The 19,886-nt window shown below is 42.6% G+C and overlaps 1 protein-coding gene across 4 annotated transcripts in view; it reads right to left on the bottom strand.

Annotated features, from left to right (window-relative positions):
- LOC308609733 (F-box-like/WD repeat-containing protein TBL1X) overlaps positions 1-19,886 on the bottom strand; it is a 225,002-nt gene that overhangs the window by 56,554 nt on the left and 148,562 nt on the right. For all 4 annotated transcript variants that reach the window (XM_081223442.1, XM_081223441.1, XM_081223439.1 and 1 more), the window contains one exon: positions 11,079-11,167. The gene's annotated coding sequence lies outside the window, so the exon portion shown is untranslated. The remainder of the gene's footprint in view (positions 1-11,078; positions 11,168-19,886) is intronic.

Here is a 19,886-nt window from a genome sequence, read left to right on the forward strand (position 1 = left end):
GGTGGTATCTGGTCCTCACCAGATACTGAATCTGCTGGTGCCTTGATCTTGGACTTCCAGCCTCCAGAACTGTGAGAAATAAATGTTTATTGTTTAGGCTGTCCAGTTTATGGTATTGTGTTAGAGCAGCCTGAATAGACACCACCCCTAACCCGCTTTTCTTTTATTGTCATTTTCAGTACTTATAAACAGGGAAATCTAATCTCACCAACAGGGTCTCTCGGCCTCAGGGAGTCTGACTTGGGGCCAGACGATTCTCTGAGAACACTCTGCACACTGTAGGATGTTTAGCAGCATCCCTGGCCTCTTCTCACTAGACGCCAGCACAACCTTCCCTCCATCCCCTACGGTTGTGATGATCAAACACACCCCCAGACACTGCTAAATATTACAAATTGCTAAACTGCTGCTGGCTGAGAACAACGGTTATACAGGAAAACTAAGCATTTTGTGTTTGAAATGAATTCCATTTATAAAATTGTAAGACACCGTGGAGCTAGCTCATAGACGTTGCTTAATGAAACGGCCATGCTGCTAAAAAGGATCCTTTAAAATGCACCATAAGAGCTTGGCTTTTTCAAATAGTCTATGTAAAATCTTTCCACAAAATCACATTTTCATAAGGAAAGTACTGATATTTGTCTTTCAGCATCCAGATCTTTCTTGCTTTCTAAGGAGAAGGTATTTGGATACATATGGAAGACACCCCTGTACCCAGAGCCTGGTTCAACGTTCCCCACCCCACAAGTGTCTGTAATATATATTAGAAGTGTCTGCACAAGCGTTAGCACAGGACTCTGGAGTGAGAGAATTTAAGATCCTCAAGAGAGGGGAATTATGGACGACTTTTGTTAGTCCGTTCCCCTGTTTTTCTTTACGCATCAGCCTTTTTTCCAACTAAGAAAATTTCTGTTGAAGCTCTAGCTCTCTACTTTCTGATCCCAGATTCATCTTCTCTCTGAAATTTTAAGTTAGGATCCAAGGATCAGAATGATTTCCCCAATATGGTTTTAACTTCTTAAAGGATTTTTGATTTGTAAACAGCAGAGGAAAGAAAACAAAAAGCATCCCCGGCCTGCGATAGAACCAGGGATGTGATACCATTTGGTCCACAGGAGTGTCATGTGTTTCTACTGACTGGTCCACCTCAACATAGGCACACCTGGAGGTATTGTGGGTTCAGGTCCAGACCACAGCAATAAAGTGAGTCACAGGGCTTTTTTCTGGTTCCCCAGTGCATGTAAGAGTTAGGTTTACACTATACTGTAGTCTATTAAGTGTGCAACAGTATTATGTCTAAAAAAAGCTATATACCCTCATTAAAAATTTTATTGCTAAAAAATGCTAAACAAAATCTGAGCCTTCAGTGAGCTGTAATCTTTTTGCAATAACATCAAAAATCACTGATCACAGATCACCATAACAGATATAATAATAATGAAAAAGTCTGAAATGGTGCAACAACTACCCTAATGTGACACAGAAACACAAAGTAGCAAATGCTGTTGGAAAAATGGCGTCAGCTGACTTGCTCGTTGCAGGGCTGGCACCAACCTTCAATTTGTAAAAAACGTTATGTCTCCGAAGTACAACATGTGACATTTATGAGGTATGATTGTACACATGTGAGGTACATGTATGTACACATATGAGGTATGCCTATACATGTATTAATTTTAAAAAACCTGATCTAATAATTGGATCAAAGTCCCGCCCACCAATAAAACAGCTTCTTAAATTAAATGGCTTAAACTTCTTCTAAAACCTAACTAGTTCCAAAAAAAGGATTTACAGTGACTAGTGAACTGAAATGTGCATGTGTATTGTGAGACTATTCAATACACACAGGAGAACATTCTTTAAACTGACCATAAACCGCGGCAACATTCAATCCACTCCAACGCTTTGGGTTTGATTACACCAAAATCAAGAGAAACCAACAATTAACTGGTGTCTAACTGCGGTACCTCTGAGCAACGCGCTTGAAGGTGGTTGCTGTCAGTTTACTGGGTCAACGTCACTATTTTGACTCAAATGAGTAAAACGGCTGATCTTCACCTGGCAAAAGCTACTGTTTTAGACATATTTTGCCAAGATCTACATAAGGTTGGGAAGAAGAGTTACCTATCCTCTTTTCTCCAAGACAAGAGCTCAATTTCCAGAGAGAGATGTTAGAATAAGATGATGGATTTTTTAAAATCAGGGATTTTCTGTATAATTTCATGTATAGTAAATAAACGTGCTGGTATGACAGTGCTATTCAAAGTTCTGCTGGGCTGGAAGACCTCTCAGCCGAGGGTCTGGGGGTACCTCCCCACGCCGAGTTTCTGGTGTGGGTGGCAGTGAGGACATCTCGTGCCACGCCTGCCATCTGACCGTGTGGGGCGCTGTTTTCTGAGGCAGCCCGCAAGCCAAGGCTGAAGGAAGGGCGCCTTCCTCCTGTTCAGCAGGAAACTGGGGTTCCGGCTCTAAAAACACGTCTCCTCAAAGCCCCCCTCGCTATCTCTGCTGAAAGGTGAGCCAGCTCTTAACGCAGGTGTGAAGTAGCGGCAGGCAAGGCAGTGAGTTCCTAGCCGGCGAGCTCGGCCCCGGGCACACCATTCACTCGGGGACGGGCGCGGGCTTCTCTACCCCAGACACAGACAAGCGAAATCTACATCAGTGGCTCAAGTCCCAGGTCTGGTGTTTTGTTTTGTTTTTTCAATTGTGTTAAAATACACACAACATTTAATTTACCACCGTGACCATTTTGAAGTGCACCAGCCGGTGGTGGCATCGAGGGCATCCGTATTCCTGGGCAGCCACCCCCCCACACCTCCACCACTTCTTTATCACCGCCAACGACCTCTGTCCCCGGTCCCCCCCACCCCAGGCCCTGGGAACCACTCTTCTGCCTCCTTTCTGTCTCTGTGCATCTGAAATGAGAACCAACGTTCCATCCTGCAGGCGGGAGGCGGTTTCTGTCAGCCCTGAGGCACTCCGCCACTGCAAATACTCGCACAGCCCTGACGCTCGCCACGGACTTTCTTCCATCACCATGAGGGTCGGACGTTGCTGCCTACAAACACCTCTGCAGAAAGAAACGCTCTGTGACGAGAAGACCCCACAGCGAGAAGCCGCCACGCCTCCCGTGAGATGAGCACGTGGACCCCAGTCCCGTGTTCACTGTAACCCCGCTGCAAACCAAAACACGGGCAAATGCTTCACCCTGCTTTTCCCGCACTTGAGATAAATGAGGTACAAAGTGATGATAGAAACAATTACCAAGCACCTACGACATTCAAGGCATGGTGATGGCAACAGCGGGGATGACACAAATTCAGATGCAGGCGCGCACGCGCACACACACACACCCAGAGACACACACAGACACACACACACCCCGCTTCCTTGAAGCTGTAAGATGTCTATGCAAACAACGACAAGCTCCTGTAGTTAAAGCCCCGCGCCTATACCCTAAGGTGCTAAGAGGCACGGCAGCATGGCTCCAGGAGAGGCTAGGTCAGGGAGGAGGGGGGAAGGTCTGGAAGAGGGAGGAGGTGAATCCTTGACTGACGGACACAAGATGCGGCGGAGAAACATGAAAAAGGGAGGAAAGGAAGGATCTGTGTGTGTTTGTGGCAGGGTGTGTGTGTGCTGGGTCACCTTCAAGGACGTACCGAGTGCTCCCTGGGACCCAGGGCGGGAAGACGGCCCTCCGTGCCATCACCGCGGGCTGTGAGCTGGGGGAGAAGTTGGCCTGTGTCCTTTCTGCCAAGGACGATTTTTGTGGGCACGTGATGCGGAGCTCAAAATGCTTGTACTGGCTGCAATAAAGCTGGGGTACACCACGGTGATGGTTCCGGTGTCCACGGACTTACTGGCTACAGGTAAGGGAACTAACGTCCTGAGAGCCACAGAGCAGATCACAAAACGTAGGACTCGGGGGCCTCGTGGCTCAGAGCCAGGTGGCCTGACTCCTAATCACACCTCCATCCCTTGCTAGCTGTGGGTTGCAGGGCGGGTCACGTGGCTCCGTTTTCCCTTCTCCAAACTGAGGATCATGAGAGCCGTTCCACCCGGCAGAGGCGGTGAGGACGCGAAGCATTTATACAAACTCCCCGTCAGGGCCCCGCGCACAGGAGACAGGCAGGATGGCTATTACTCCCACTCGGCTACCTGCGAGCATCCCCAGAGCAAAGAGCCCCCGAAAGGGCCCGAGGAACACAGCACCCTCGCCAAAGTGATTCAGAGCTGGCAGCAGGTGACGTGTCAACAGGCCAGCGGCGGGTCGAGAGCCCGTCCGAGAAAGCACCTTCCTCCACGCTCGGCCCGGCACTTCTACCACGGAAACCCGGAGGGCCAGCTCCCACGGCAGCACCTCGCCCGTTTCCGGAGCAGCCGCCGTGGCCGGCTCAAGACCCGACGACACCCGTGGATGCCTTCCAACCTTCCAGCTCTAGAATAAAGGAGAGCTTTTTCAGCACCGGCAGATCCCCCTCGGCCTCCAAAAGAAGGAAAAAAATGAAAAAGGGCTCTTAATTACTGCAATTGTGTTTATTCTCTTGCCTGACCCAGTTTTGATTCGAGGCACCTCCAGTTAGGTTGATTTGAGGTCTTCAGCGTTGCGACTGTGCAGAAAAGAAATAACCACCCTCACCGTGAGGTAAAGCTACACATTCCCTCGCTGTTCTTTACAGAAGGAGGAAGAATTAGTGCGGACGGATGACATACATCCCTGGAGTTGCCCCACGCAAGATGAGTATTCCAACATACGTAATAATTCGGGGTTAAATCCATCAGGAAGCTAAAGGGAAGATTACTTATCATTATTATTTTCAGTATTTCTCCTTTTCACGATTTAACTTCAAGGTGGCAAAAACTCGTATGAGTCAGTCCTGCTCACAAAATAGTTCAAAATTCAGTTGCAGGAGAAATGGTGTCTGAGGGTTTCGTTGTACTGAGTATGCACGTACAGTATTTCATAGGCTCTCGTGCTCTGGGAAGGGAGAGAACTGCCCCCAAACAACAAAATCTTCACTGCGCTTTAATTATCTTAAAGGATATTATCACAAGAGAGCTGGCTCTGCGAGAGGAAGACAGGAAGGGCAAGCGTGTTCCCTGCCAACGGGAGGGGAGGCTGGATCGCGAACAGCGAAGTAAGCGCACAGTGATTACAGGGCGGGGGGCGTGGTGCTCGGCTGATATCACTGGTGGCAGAAGTTTCTCTTGTAACAGTCGGTCCCATTACGAAACGTTCTCTTAAAATCCTTTAAATCAGGGACGGAAGAAACTTTGTCTCATGGCTTATCTCTGCTATTAGTCTGCTGGCTTTCACGCTGGAAGAATCCATCCCTTAAAGTAATCTTCTGGACGAGGCTCAGGGCGCTTTGGGACATGATTCCGTGCAGACTGAGGACCGAGAGCCAGAGCAGCGGGAAACTCTGCTAGAGATTACCTCATCCCAACAAGGCGCTTTTCTTCTCTCCGCATTTCACAAATTCTCTGCTGACTGGAACGCAGTGGGTCTCACCTCCCTGCTTGCTTTATCCATAATGTTTTTCTCTCTTCAAATGGAAACTGAGTTTCCCAGGGGTCTCCCAGTCAGTTCAAGATGCAAAGTTTTAATTTACGCATCAACATTTACATATAAATCCTTCTGTACAATCTTGATGGGGACCCAGCTTATCGTGGAGATGAAGCAGGCTTGTTTTATACATTGCATATACCTGTTCTTCCGGCATAACTGTAACGAAGCCGATATGTAGCCCCTGAAGCTACTGAAAGCTATTTTGTTGTCCAATGACAGTCTGAGTGTGATTCAATAAATTAAGGCACTTACAGTTGGACCCCAATTATAGAATATATACATAGAAAAGATTGGGCAGGGAACAGGAAAATGTTAACAGTGGTTTCATCTTTTTTTTTAATAGACATATCTTCATTCACCAATGAGTATGTCTATTATTTTACAGTAAGAAAAAAATCCCCCCAAAGGTAAGATTTTTCACTAATTTTAGAGTTATATTTACTTACTTGGGAGTCAAATGGTCCAAAATTATAAATATAATCAAAGAACTATTATTTTATTATCAGAGTTCACATGCCTAGCAGTGGAACTGCCATTTAAATATAAGAATGAACTAGTGTAGTAAGATGCAGTCCTCAAAAGGATTTTCACGACGGGAGAAAATGTCCATGATACGGCGATACATGAAAAAAATAGGTTTCAAGATGGAATGTGCATGTTGCTAAATTTCATTTTGTACACACACACACAAAAGATACCCTCTAAAATATAAAAAATATAATAAAGTACACCCATCTCTCCAGGGGTGGGATCATGCTGGAATTTTACCTGTGTACATGTGCGTGCCTTTCTGTAGTTTCCAAATTTTCTCCTATGAACGTGAACTGTTTTCATATTCATTAAAATGTAATTAAAATCTGGCAGTGTCTTCAGAAATCATCACTATGAGAGCAACCCAGCTAACTAGGAAATAAAGCTGCAGGGTTGAGAGGGCAGAGAGAAGCGAGTCTTCTTGGGCTACAAAAATAATGCTGCGCTTCACAAAATCGAAAACATTCCCTGGGTGAGGCATTCAAAAAGGGTCCTTCCTGTGCCTGGCTGCCCTTCTGGGTTAATTAACGGCTGGCTGGGGCCTTTCATCCCAACCCTGTGTGCAGAGCCATGAAGGATGCTGACGTGACAAGAGAGGCGTCCGGTCCTGGAGTCACCGCCAAGACCACGTGTGCATCTCCAACGCGGCCACCGGGTCCTCTCGCAAACCCTCTGAGCCGCAAACCCTACCCACCCTACACCTCTCTGCCTGATGGGGAGGCAGACCCAGAAGGAAGCCTTTCTAAAAAATGTTCCACCCAGTAACAGCAAACCGCTGCTAAAAAATCTGCATCACGGAGCCAGACGATGCATGTAAGACCAATAGCACAGTTATCGTTTTACAGTCTTCTCCTCTACACAGTGAAATGCCAGTTCAGGTACCCAAGACTTCAAAGCAAAGTGCCTTGGGAGACACAGACAGCTGCTTCTTCCACATAAGAGTAGTCTGCCTTCTTTTTCTAATGACTTTGGTCTTGTAAGCTAATGCTTCCGATTAATCTGTAAATTAACATACAGATTTTAATTATCTCTAAGACTGAGAGGCTGGAATTGGATTCTTTACAATGTGCACTAGGCCCTCAGATAAATTTCAGTAATACGTACAGGCTGGTTATGAAACCTCTAAGACACTGTGATTTTCACCCACACACGCAGGATTTATTTGGGCCCTGATGATTCCCTTTTCTGCAGTAGGTGGAGTCATAAGTGAGGTCATTTACTCATATAAGGTGACCTCCAAAGTCCTGAAAAATAAACCCTGTGGTTTTCTCCGTAGATATTAAGGTGGGCGATGCCTTGCCCTTTGAGGTAGACTGCGTCTCAAAAATCTTGGTGTTAAAGCGTATTTTGATGCTTCAATTTAAATGAATAACAACAAAAAAAGTTTTAAAAGAAAAATACTTAGGGGCTTCCCTGGTGGCACAGTGGTTGAGAGTCCGCCTGCCGATGCAGGGGACACGGGTTCGTGCCCCGGTCCGGGAAGATCCCACATGCCGCGGAGCGGCTGGGCCCGTGAGCCCTGGCCACTGAGCCTGCGCGTCCGGAGCCTGTGCTCTGCAACGGGAGAGGCCACAGCAGTGAGAGGCCCGCATACCACAAAAAAAAAAAAAAAAAAAAAAAAAAGAAAAATACTTAAAGCATCATGAACCCAAGTATCTGCTGAGAGTTCAATGAGCCTCACGTTATGTCAGCAAACGCAGGAACTCAGTCTTGTAGTCAAATGCTCGGCATCTTAAACTTCCACAGCCACAAAACCGTTAAGATTAAAACACAAAATAAAGTAGTGACAGGAGCTGTGAGTCGGGTTCGTCACTCTCAGTACTCCGGACTTCTGGGACCACATAAATCTCCGGGATGGGCTGCCCTGTGCACTGGAGGATATAGAGCAGCATCCCTGGTCTCCACCCACTAGATGCCAGAAGCTCTCAATCTCCCCGAAAAACCGTCTCCAGACGTGATCAAATGTCCCCTGGGGAGGGGCGGGGAACTGCCTAGGGCTGAGAACATCTGAGTGGGGGCGGTTACACAAGTTCAGAGCCGCTCTTCACGTGGGAGGCCCTCAGATTCCTAAAAGTCTTGACCCCCTGAGAATCTGCAGTGCTTTCGTCGAGTAACCACAACTTGGATGCTGTCCTAAGCACGCCACAGACCTTGCAGAGTTCCACCTCGGATGTCCTCCAACTCAAAGGCTGCAGTCAGAAGAGGGAGACATAAAACAGGTGTGCTTCTCTAGGTCGAGGTGGGCACACTGTGGCCCACAGGGCAATTCCCACCTGCAGCTGCATTCTGCAAGGACTGTGACCTATCGATAGCTTTTACATTTTTAAATGGTTGAAAAGGAAATCAAAATGATGCTATTTTGCCACCCATGAAACTGATACGACATTCAGATTCCAGTGTCCGTCGGTGAAGTTTTGTTGGCACTCAGCCACATTTGTTCATCTGTGTGAGATCGGCAGCTGCTCTCACACAACAAGGGCAGAACTGAACGGCTGCAGCACAGACCACTGGCCCACAAAGCCTCAAATATCTACCCTCTAGCCCTTGACAGAAAAGGTCTGCCAAGCTCGCTCTCCTGAAGATTTCCTCCTTTCTACATTAGAGCACACCTGCCTTGTCGCATCCCAGCCTGACATCTTCCTGTCTGAGAACCTGAAGGTGATGCCCCGAAATGTGGATGTTCCTTGTGCACACACCAACCACCGTGAAATGAAGAGCCAAGAAAACACCACAGCCACGGTCTGCTGCGAATGGCTTTCAAAGGAGGCACCTGCCGAAACTAGGTAAGTTTAAGGGGAACAGATATTAGCCCTCACTTTCTGACGCACAGCACCCAACATAGAGAGGAAGGGCATGTGGTTTATGCAGATGACTCCCAAGCTCGTGGATGCACCATGGGTCCTATGGTAGGTAAGCAACAGTGTGTCATTTCCCAGCACGATCCCAAATGACCATCTGCATGTATAAACTGTGCAAGGAGTTAAAGGCTACAAAAATTTCCAGAGTCATCTATAAAGCTAAACACCAATGCCTCACACACAGCAGGAAGTCAGCATGTGCCCAATTCAATTCAATTCAAGCAAAGCTTACGTTCCCTAAATACTGAATTAATACACAATCGAAACACTAATGAGCAACAGACCTCCTCTTCCCTCTGACATTTAAAATATGGTTCAACTGCATTTCAAAACATACTCACTGATGGTGCAGCCACTTTGGAAAAGTTGGACAGTTCTTCAAAATGTTAAACAGAGTTACCATAACAACCTGGCAATTCTACTGCCAGGTATACACCCAAGAGGCATGAAGGTATACGTCCACACAAAACCGGTACACGAATGTTCATGGCAGCATTATTCATAACCACTCAATAAGAGTAAATACAACTCAAATGTCCGTCAACTGATGAATGGATAAACACAATGTGGTATATCCATACAATGGAATATTATTTTGCCATAAAAAAGGATTCATGTTACAACACGGATGTCAACATCTGATGTCACAGACTCAATGAACCTTTTATAATTTTTTATTTTTTAAAACAAACTAAACTTTACAAATATTTAAGTAAAATATTGAAATTCTAATACAGTTGAACCTTTAACAACATGGGGGTTAGGGGGATTGGCCCCTGTGCAGTTGAAAACCCACTTATAACTTTACAGTTGGCCCTCTGTGTCCATGATTCCTCATCTGTGGATTCAACCATGGACTGTATACAGCAGTCCATGGTTTATTGAAAAAAATCCATGTATAAGTGGACCCGTGAAGTTCAAACTCAGGCAAGGGTCAACTGTACATATTTACCTTGTTATATATTTGGCTTTAAACAAAAATACTTCAATAAGGTTCTTTTTTTTAACATCTTTATTGGATTATAATTGCTTTACAATGGTGTGTTGGTTTCTGCTTTATAACAAAGTGAATCAGCTATACATATACATATATCCCCATATCTCCTCCCTCTTGCATCTCTCTCCCACCCTCCCTATCTCACCCCTCTAAGATTCTTACTTTGGTTAAATCTGGGTCTATCATTTTCGTTCTGATTGGTTCCTTTAAAACAATAAAGCAAAAATCTTCCCCAAATTTCCATCTTGATGTTCTTAAAATTACAAAAGTTCTATCAGTTTTTTAACTTAAAAAAATTGAAGAAACAACCAGAAAACACAAAACAGTAAATGATAAAATCAAACCCTAAAATCCCATCTATCAAAAGATAACAGCACTTTTTCTTGGTAGTGGACGGGGAAGGGAGCCATCAGTTTTAGTTTGGAATGTGCCTTCAACTCTTGATTTTTTTTGGCTATGTGGCTTGCAGGATCTTAGTTCCCCAACCAGGGATCAAACCCATGCCCCCTGTAATGCAAGTGTGAAGTCCCAACAACCACTGGACCGCCAGGGAACTCCCTGGGCTTCAACTCTTGATGCCTGTCCATCTACGATTGTTTGGTTTGCTCTTCTGGATACCGTATCCTCTCACTAGATCTATAAATAGTAAGCTACATGTTCTTCTAAGAAGTTTCAAGGTTAAGTAGTAAATCAATTTGCAGACAGACACAAATCATATTAAGAAACTAATAAAGCATAGCATTAAGATACAGGGGCCAACTAAGATCTAGACTCATGTGCCCAATTATAATTAATTTTGCAGCTTAATTTTAATTCACAGTGTTGACAAGAGGGAATGATTTTAGAAAGTGTCCTCTGCTTCCGGTAAGACCCAGAAAAGTTTATAATAGCTGGTTCAGTATCCACAATTCTTAGAAGGCAATAAAAGGCCAATCTGTCGTGTAGAATGGACTACATTATTTAATGATGCTCTATCTACTACCTTCAACTTCAACAAGGAGAAAGACCTCAGACTCCTTCTAAGCAAAGCATTTTAAAACAGAAGGTGTTCAGTTTTGGCAAAACGCAGCTCAGCTTCAAATGAATTGCAGGTAAAAGACAAAGATCAACGCCAGGCATTTACCTTTAGGCTGACGTCATGTGTAGACCTTTGAACCAGTGGGCTCCCCAGCATCCGATCATATAAAATGCCAAGTGTCTGCTGGGACCTGCCTGGTGAGAAACAGAGAGATGTGAAAAACAACAACAGTAACAACAAAAAACACCTTAAAATTCTTTGGGAATTGTTCACCTTTGACCTGTCCTATTCTTGTTTTTCTTTTTCATCCCAACTCAAACTTAACACATTTTACTGTTTCATAATCTCTGTCCTAAAACTTTAACACAAACTATGCAGTTTTATTTGCAGTGTGAAAAAGGAGAAATTAAAATGGCCAGTCAGTATTATGGTACATGTAGAGATTTGTAAGGAAAAAGTCTCAAAGTAAATAAAATCGATTTTAGCTCAGATACTGTTCCTGCTACCATTCAATGGCAATTAATGCCCACTTAAAATATCTTTGTTTTAGGGACCGTATCACATACAACCAATAAATTAAACTGTACACACCCTTAAGAGAAGAAAAGATGCTCCAGACATCTTTTCTGACATTACAGACATTGCTTGGGCAAATGTTTACAATAATCACGTCATGCATGTTTGTGTGCAGATATCCACTCTTCTATGTGCTCAAAAAAACACAGAAACATTAGAATCTTTTTTTTCCTTTTTTGGCTTCCCTAAAAATAAAGCGAAAGCAAGCACTGACTCTCAACTTTTACATTACTGTTTTCCTACATTTCCATTTCACAGAGGTTCCACTTGCATGGATTTCTGAAGAAGCCAGGGGTATATCTCATAAGATAATCCTTCATATCAAAAACTCATTTTTATTTTTCACTCAGTATAAACAGTAAGCAGTCAACCAGGATCTACTTAATGATATTTACCTTCTTCACTCATAAACTGTCTTCAGTTGTGAGTGAATCCAGTCTCCTACAGGGTTTAAATGATCTACAAGCTCAAAAACTAAGGAAATTAAATGCCTGTTATTTTCTCTAAATTCTTGTTCAATAGTCTTAAGTGATAATAAAAAGGTGCCAGGTTTAATACAATTCAAATCCATAAGTGAGGCTATGAATGAAGGTGTTTCTTTCTTTCTTTTTTTTTTTTTTTGCAGTACGCGGGCCTCTCACTGTTGTGGCCTCCGGACGCGCAGGCTCAGCGACCATGGCTCAAGGGCCCAGCCTCTCCGCAACATGTGGGATCTTCCCAGACCGGGGCACGAACCCGTGTCCCTTGCATCGGCAAGCAGACTCTCAACCGCTGCTCCACTAGGGAAGCCCCGAAGGTGTTTCTTATTAGTGAATTTATACAGAACCTCCTGAAATGTTTTAAGGAAATTCAAGTAAATTACTCTCACTGAGTCACGTTTATAGTTACACTGTTCAAAGAAAGGAGAGTAAAAGGATTCTACAAGCAGGTTCATAGGCCCTTAAGTTTCATTACAGTACATTTTTAAACAACATAAGGATATATAAGATAAAACCAGGACAACTGAAAAAAGCTACCACTGAAGGAAAATAATAAGATTTAAACAAAATTTCTCTATAGCTCTTTGAATAGAAATTAAAGGGCACCAGACTGAAGCAGGCACAAGGGAATATTGCCTTTGCTTATAAAATAAAAATACATTTCATTATGAAAAAATTCGGTAGTGGAGATGAAATAGAACACCTGAAGCAGACAGCAAATTATTTTCAGGACTGGGTTGTAAGCCCAAAAGAGCCCTATGATGAAACCGCTAAACACCATAAAGTATCAAAATATGAGCAGATGTCACCACAATAAGCCCCAAACTGCTTGAAAATTAAAACATTAAAATCCATAATAATTCAATTAAGTAATTAATATATAAACAGCTCTCATTACAAGCTGTTCAGGAAAAAGCTTTAGTATCAAATTCCTATTCTCTGGCCCAAAACAGATGGTAACTCACAAATTGAAGGTTATCTCTGATATAAGTTGTTAAATTCAGTACATGTAATTAACATCATCTGTGTGTTATAAACACAAAAAATGTGAAATATGACTGGTTAATAACATTCTGGTTATGCAACATGTCAAAATTAATTAGTTTATTACTAGAAATAATAAGTTAAAATGAGAAACCTGAACTTCCAATCCCTGGTCAGTCCTGAATTTCCCATTATTAACACCTAAATAGAACCACTATCAATAAACAGTGTTGGCAGAACTTCCCTGGTGGCGCAGTGGTTGAGAGTCCGCCTGCCGATGCAGGGGACACGGGTTCATACCCCGGTCCGGGAGGATCCCGCATGCCGCGGAGCGGCTGGGCCCGTGAGCCATGGCCGCTGAGCCTGCGCGTCTGGAGCCCGTGCTCCGCAACGGGAGAGGCCACAATGGTGAGAGGCCTGCGTACCGCAAAAACAAAAACAAAAAACAGTGCTGGCAACAATTTACGTGCTGAAAAAGATTTGTGTGAAACGCAAATGATTTTTTTTTAAATTATTTATTTATTTATTTGGCTGCGCCAGGTCTTAGTTGTGGCACATGGGATCTTCGCTGCGGCGTGCAGGATCTTCATTGCAGCACATGATATCTTTAGTTGCGGCATGCAAACTCTTAGTTGCAGCATGTGGGAGATCTAGTTCCCTGACCAGGGATGGAACCCAGGCCCCCTGCATTGGGAGCGTGGAGTCTTAGCCACTGGACCACCAGGGAAGTCCCCCCACCTTTTTTTTAAGTCTTTATTGAATTTTTACAGTATTGCTTCTGTTTTATGTTTTGCTTTTTTGGCTGCGAGGCATGAGGGATCTCAGCTCCCTGACTAGGGATCGAACCCTCACCCCCTGCGTTGGAAGGCAAAGTCTTAACCACTGGACCGCCAGGGAGGTCTGAGACGCAAATGATTTTAACAAATGCAACATATCCTTTACTCTCAAAGGTAGTAATGAATGTAAAAAGGCCTCAGTTTCTACTTGCTGTCAGTTCTTGGCAGGGAATGGTGTAGACAATGACCGATAGTCCTTCCGCACAGGAGGCGTAAAGCCTTTCGTATGCTCACCATGCTGTGCAATCATCCCCTATACCAAGTCTCAAAACCTTTACATCACCCCAAAAGGAAACCTTGGGCCCATGAAGCGGTCAGTCCTCAAGCCCCGTCCCCCCTCCCCCAGCCCAGGCAACCACCAGCCTGCTTTCTGTCTCTGCCGATTTGCCTGTTCTGGACATTTCATATAAATGGAACCATACAATACCTTCTTTGTGTCCGGCTTCTTTCACTTCGCATAATGTTCTCAAGGTTCACCCACAACGTAGCATGTATCAGTACTTCATTCCTTTGTATGGCTGAATACTATTCTGTCGAATGCATGGACTACCTTTTGTTTACCTTTCCATCCACCAGCTGATGGGCATTTGGTTACTGTGAATACTGCTGTGAGGAACACTGATGTCCAGGAATGTGTTCGAGCCCCTGTCTTCCATCCCTTGGGTGTGTATAGTTCTACATCATTTTGCCAGAGACGAGGAATAGTGCAGTGTCGCTCTCCTTGGGGCAAACCAAATTACTACTTTTCCACTTAGAAGCTTTGTAAAGTCTATCAGGGCAACCCGAGGTGCTGGATTGGTTTTGTTTTGCCTGCAGCCCTGGCTATCATTCTAAATCCTTCTAAATTCTAAATCTCCCTCCCCTGAGGTAGTTCAGCTCCAAAGTTTTGACTTGGCAGTTGCTTGCATTTCTGGCTTCGCGGGACCCCTTGAGTTGACTCTGGCTACCCAGGTACCTTCTCACACTGATATCTGATGTGGATCCACATATGTAACCCCTAATAGAAGCATGGAACTATCGTGGTGTGTCCTATTTTAACACAGTGGTTTTCAACCAGGGATGGCTGTGCTCTCTGCCCCAGGGGACTGTAGGATACTAGACAATGTCTGGAGACATCTTTCGGTCGTCACAGGTGGAGGAGGGGAGGTACTGGCGCCTAGTGGGTAGAGACCAGGAATAGTGCTAAGCATCTACAACGCACAGAATAGCCTCCCTGCACGGAAGACTCATCAGCCCCCAAATGCCAATAATGCCAAGAAACCTTAACAGAACAGATTTTAGACTCACTAAGTTCATCTCTTTATGACTTCTGCCTGATTCTTACTGTGAAATATTAGAAGGTGAAGTAACAGTTTCACACAGGGCTTAGGTTCAAAAATAATTATTTAGGGGATATTTTCATAGATTGTCATAATGCTTCCTTCTTGGTTGCCCTAATCTGTGGAACAAAACGAATAATCCATATGGCTCACTAAGTGAAAACTGAGGATAAACCTACATTTTTACTGATCATAAATGAAATGCTTAACTATATACATATTGATTACATCTCCTGATAAAAATGAATCACATGTGTACAATTAAATTCCTTTAACTGCTGGTGGAGAGGTCAGCATGGAGCAGAACTGAGGCCCACAGCCAGCAGCCAGCACCATATGCCAGCCACATGAGAGCCACCATCGCACTGCATCATCCAGTACCAATCAGACCATCAAGTGCCTGCAGCTCTGGTTGATGCCTTGTCTGCAACTTCAAAGAGACCTCTACCAGAACCACCCTGCTAAGTCACCACAGCATTCCTGACCCTCAGAGTCTAACACACCATGAAGGACAGGTGGGAAAGATACCTGGGGCAGCAAGCCTTTTCAGCAATGGCCTCTACATCATCATCCATAGAATGGGGACAATGACACGCACGGCTGCTGCCAGGAAAGCCTAGAACCACAGGAACTTGGAAGCCAAGCAAATGGAGCTTTCAAAGAAGTAGGAGAGAGTCTGCCAAAGCATGTTCTTCAGAATGATGTTTTCCAGATGGTTAGTATGCGTTTAGTATCACCACATGAAAAACAGTTCTGTGATCCAATTTTCCACGTTCAATAGGATTGGTAACCCTGGGTTAAAGTTATTGAAAAACAATAAAAAGGAGCACCTAAATACATAAAACAAATACTAACAGACATAAAGGGAGAAATTGATGGGAATACAATAATAGTAGGAGACTTTAACACCCCAACGATATCAATGGACAGATCTTCCAGACAGAAAATAATAAGGCAACAGAGGTCCTAAATGACGCAATAGAACAATTAGACAAAAATTGTTATTTTCAGAACATTAAATCCAAAAAAACCCAAGAATACACATTCTTTTCAAGTTCACGTGGAACATTCTCTAGGACAGACCACATACTGGGACACAAAACAAGGCTCAAGAAACTTAAGGTGAATAGAAATTATTTCAAGCATCTTTTCTGACCACAACAGCATGAAACTAGAATTGAACCACAGAACCAGAAATGAGGAAAAAACGATTACATGGAGACTAAACATGCTACTAAAAAAACCAATGGATCAACAATGAAATCAAAGAGGAAATTAAAAAATACCTTGAGACAAAATGACAATGAAAACACAACCATACAAAATCTTTGGAGTGCTGCAAAAGAAATCCTAAGAGGAAAGTTCATAACAATACAGGCCTTCCTCAAAAAGTAAAGAAAAAATCTCAGATAAACAACCTGACCTACTACCTAAAAGAATTAGAAAAAGAAGAACAAACAAAACCTAAAGTCAGCAGAAAGAAGGAAATAATAAAGATCAGAGAGGAAATAAATAAAATAGAGTTTTATAAAACAATGGAAAGACTCAATAAAACCAAAAACTGGTTTTTTGAAAGGGTAAACAAAAATCAACAAACCTCTGGCCAGGCTCACCAAGAAGAAAAAAGAGAGGACCCAAATAAACAAAGTAAGAAATGAGAGGAGAAATAACATCTGATATTGCAGAAATTTTAAAAAACCACAAGAGAACACTATGAACAATTATATGCCAACAAATTGGACAGCCTAGAAGAAATGGACAAGTCTCTAGAAACATACAGCCCACCAAAACTAAATCAAGAAGAAACAGATATTTTTACAGACCGGTCACCAGAAGTGAAATAGAATCTATAATTTTAAAAAAGTTCCCTGCAAACAAATTCCAGGACCGAATGGCTTCACTGGGGAATTCTACCAAACAAACAAAGGAAAACTTATACCGATCTTTTTCAAACTCTTCCAGGAGGGTGAAGAGGAAGAAACACTCCCGAAGACATTCTATGAAGTCACCATCACCCTGATACCAAAACCAGACAAAGACACTACCAAAAAAAGAAAATTACAGGCCAATATCTTCGATGAATATGGATGCAAAAATTCTCAACAAAATATTAGCAAACCGAATTCAACAACACATAAAAAAAAATCATACACCATAATCAAGTTGGATTCATTCCAGGGTCACAAGGATGGTTCAACATATAAAAATCAATCAGTGTGATACATCACATCAAGAAAAGACAAAAACCACATGATCCTCTCTGTAGATGCAGAATAAGCATTTGACAAAATTCAACATCCATTCATGATAAAAACCCTTACCAAAGTGGGCACAGAGGGAACATACCAACATAATAAAAGCTATTTATGACAAACCAACAGCCAATATAATATTCAATGGTGAAAAGCTGAAAGTCTTTCTGCTAGTATCTGTAACAAGGATGCCAACTCTACCGCATCTATTCAACATAGTATTGGAAGTCCTAGCCACAGCAATCAGTCAAGAAAAAGGAATAAAAGGTATCCAAATTGCAAGGGAAGAGATTAAATTATCATTATATGCAGATGACATGATATTATATACAGAAAACCCTAAAGACTCCAGGCAAAAATTACTAGAACTGATAAACAAATTCAGCAAGGTAGCAGGATACAAGATTAACATACAGAAATCTGTTGCACTTCTTTACACCAACAATGAAATATCAGAAAAGGAAAGTAAAAAAAAAGAAATAAATAAAAAGAAACCAAAAAAACAATAAAAATTCCTTTTAAATCGCTTCAAAAAAAATATTTAGGAATAAACCTCATCAAGTAGGTGAAAGACTTATATGCTGAGAACTATAAAACACTGATGAAGGAAACTGAAGATGATTCCGAGAAATGGAAAGACATCCCATGCTCTTGGATTGTAAGAATTAATATTGCTAAAATGGCAATACTACAGATTACCCAAAGCAATACTACAGAATACTACCCAAAGCAATCTACAGATTTAATGTGATCCCTATAAAAGTACCCATGACATTTCTCACAGAAGTAGAACACATAATCCAAATATTTATATGAAACCGTAAAAGACCCAGAATTGCCAAAGCAGTCCTGAGGGGAAAAAAAAAAAAACAAAGGAGGAGGCAGAACCCTCCCAGACTTTAGGCAATACTACTACAAAGTTACAGTAATCAAAACAGTGTGGTATTGATACAAAAACAGACATACGGATCAATGGAACAGAACTGAGAGCCCAGAAATAAACCCACACAGCTACAGTCAATTAATCTTCGACAGAAGTGGCAAGAATATACAATGGAGAAAAGACACTCTCTTCAGCAAGTGGTGCTGGGAAAGTTGGACAGCCACATGTAAATCAAGGAAGTTAGAACACACCATCACACCATACACAAAAATAAACTCAAAATGCCTTAAAGACTTATAAATATAAGACATGATACCATAAAACTCCTAAAAGAGAGCATAGGTAAAAAATTCTCTGACATAAATCATACCAGTGTTGCCTTAGGTCAGTCTCCCAAGGCAACAGAAATAAAAACAAAAATAAACAAATGGGACCTCATCAAACTTACAAGCTTTTGCACAGCAAAGGAAACCATAAACAAAACAAAAAGACAACCTATGGGCTGGGAGAAAATATCTGCAAATGATGCCACTGTCAAGGGCTTAATTTCCAAAATATACAAACAGCTCATACAACTCAATAAAAAAAACACAACTCCATCAAAAAATGGGCAGAAGACCTAAATGGACATTTCTCCAAAGAAGACATACATATGGCCAATAAGCACATGAAAAGATGCTCAACATTGCTAATTATTAGACAAATTCAAATCAGAACTATAATGAGGTATCACCTCACACACATCAGGATGGCCATCATTAAAATGTCTACAAATAATGAATGCTGGCAAGGGTGTGGAGAAAAGGGAACCCCCTCTACACTGTTGGTGGGAATGTAAATTGATACAGCCACTATGGAGAACGGTATGAAGATTCCTTAAAAAACTAAAAATAGAATTACCACGTGATCCAGCAATCCTACTCCTGGGCATATATCTGCAGAAAATGCTAATTCAAAAAGATAAATGCAACCCAATGTTCGTAGCAGCACTATTTACAATAGCCAAGACATGGAAACAACCTAAGTGTCCATCAACAGATGAACAGACAAAGAAGATGTAGTACATGCACACACACACACACACACACACTGGAATATTACTCAGGCATAAAAAAGAATGAAATAATGCTATTTACAACAACATGGATGGACCTAGAGATTATCATATGAAGTAAAGTAAGTCAGACAGAGGAAAACAAATATCATATACCACTTATATGTGGAATCTAAACTATGATACAAATGAACTTATTTACAAAACAGAAACAGACTCACAGATGTAGAAAACAAATTTATGGTTACCAAAGGGGATTTGGCAGGTGCAGGGTTCAGGGGAAGATAAATTAGGACTCTGTGATTAGCAAGTACACATTACTATATATAAAACAGATAAACAACAAAGTCCTTCTATAAAGTACAGGGAACTATATTCAATGTCTTGTAATAAACTATAATGGAAAGGAAAAAAAAAACAATAAAAATAGTTTACACAGGGCTTCCCTGGTGGCGCAGTGGTTGAGAGTCCGCCTGCCGATGCAGGGGACACGGGTTCGTGCCCCAGTCCGGGAGGATCCCACACGCCGC

This window comes from Mesoplodon bidens, assembly GCF_964165515.1.
Source record: "Mesoplodon bidens genome assembly, chromosome: Y".
Lineage (NCBI taxonomy): Eukaryota > Metazoa > Chordata > Mammalia > Artiodactyla > Ziphiidae > Mesoplodon > Mesoplodon bidens.